Source organism: Monoraphidium neglectum (genome assembly GCF_000611645.1).
Source record: "Monoraphidium neglectum strain SAG 48.87 unplaced genomic scaffold scaffold01126, whole genome shotgun sequence".
NCBI lineage: Eukaryota > Viridiplantae > Chlorophyta > Chlorophyceae > Sphaeropleales > Selenastraceae > Monoraphidium > Monoraphidium neglectum.
The window spans coordinates 1609-3749 of NW_014012502.1; positions in this window are offsets into that span (position 1 = coordinate 1609).

Sequence of the window (2141 nt, forward strand, 5' to 3'; positions counted from 1 at the left end):
CTCGCCCCAATCACCCACTTGCAAGGCTGTGCGGTAGCGTGCTGCTGCACCCACATGTTTCCCCCCACCGCACGTGGCGACCGTATCTCGCTGCGCCTCGACGGATCCATTGTCTTGACTCGCCTTGTGTTGTTTATATATACCTTGCCAGGGTTGCTGCTGAGTCAATGCGATCTACAGATCTCGTGTCTGGCAGGACACCCAGCACGGAGTCCCAGCTGTCACACTGTGATTCAAATTGCCGGGCGCATCATGTCGCTGCAACCGCAGGCTGGGCAAACCACCTGTGGGTGGCGGCCCTTCACCCAGGCATGATACAAACGATGACAAGCGGCTGCCGCCGCTGCAAGGGACAAACCCAGCGTTCCACACCTGGCAAAGGCACATCTATCCCTGTTCCATGGTCCTGTGGAGCCCTGCTTGCTTCCTTGCTGCTGTGGGTGGCTATGGAATACTAGCCGCCTTTGCTCCTTGCCGCCTTTTGGATGCAGTGCCTTGAAGCCGCTTGCAAACTTGTTGCAATACCCATCACACTATCAGCCCTGCCTTCTGTTGTAACAATAATCATAACGCAACGACACCAGCTGTCTTCTGTGCCAGGATTTGCTATTCCAAATAATGCGGATAGATGTTTTAGGAGGTGGGTCACGGCTCAAGGGCCGGCAAGGCACTGCGTGATGCCATACAATCAAGGGCAGCTCTGCGACCGGTTGCGCACCCGAGCCCTTGTCTTAGAGAGCATTTGCCTTGGGCGCTCATTCCGCCGCAGCGCCGTCTTGTTGCATATGCGCAGCCCGCGAGCGACTCGATTGATGGTGAGCGGCCTCGAATAAAGCCGAGCCTGAAAGCACGAGCATGCGCAGGGTGACTGAGGCGCGCCCGACGATGCAAGCACGCGAGACGAGATGCCGAAGTTGCGACGATGGCCGCCCCACGCGCCGCAGAGCGCAAGCACGGCGGTCGCCTTTGTCATGTTTGCGCGGCGCTCAGGACGGGAGGATGGCGGGCCGCGTCCCGGCTCTGGCCTGCTGATCTTTACACATGCACGCCAGATCCCGATTTGGTTACATTGGAGGGCTCTTGGCGTTGCACGCCAATGCGCCAGTCACCCTTCCAGATTCCATCACACCCTGATCCCAACACGGGTTTATCCGCAAAGAGGTGCACAGAAACGAGTGATGGCGTTGGGACTGCCAAGTGGGAAGCGCGACATGGGCTCATCATTCTGACAAACATTGTTGAGCATTGAACCCTAATCCCCAAACTGGCGGCTTGGCCGCTCTCAAGGTACCAAGCTGGGTTTTTTTGACAGGTCTGGCGGGCAGGGGGCAGGTGACGCGATTGCGCGCTGACTACAGCAGCCAGCTGTCAGGGACGGGCTTTGTATGGCAGGACGTTGCACCGGCCAGCAAGACCCACACCGAGCTAGTGATAGCCTGATCGCCTGCTGACACGCGCGTCGTTGCGATGATTGGCTCTACTGCACAGGAGAAGGTCGGTGCACGCGTTTTGTCGGCTGCCTTGCTCAGGTACCACCTCATACGCGTGCGCGTCGCGCACCCACGCGGAACACTGCCATGTGCGCCCCAGGGCCCCAAGGTTGCGCGTGCGTGCGCGCACGCATGTGTGTGTGTGGGGGGAGAGGGAGGTGTTGCAAATGAATACGCACCCCATAGAGCGGTGACGCTACAGGGCTCCTGGATGACGGCGATGACAACGCATGGAGTGTGTCACTGCGCCTCTCTGCTTCTGCTCTCTGCAGCACCCTGCTTCTTGGCTGTTCCGGGGGCGTTCCTCGCGGTCAACCTGTCGTGACTCGCCTCTGCACATCATCGGCCGTGCGAGTGACTCGGGTGGCGGGACAAACCCGTCCGAAATCGTGTTTTGTATTGCTCGTTCCAATTGACAAGTTACCTAAATTTGCAGGCAAAACGCGAGTGTGCGCACCTGCAACGATCCCAAGATCAGCGCATCCAGCGCGCTGCATCGCAACCATACAGGATCAGTGACGCTCACCGTATTTAAACATTTTGACGACCGGAATTAAAACCTTCAACGCTTAGCAAGTCGGCATCCGACACGCTCACAAAGCGTCCGAAGCAGCGGCAGCAGCGCGTCACGCGGCGCATCAGCCAACCGCA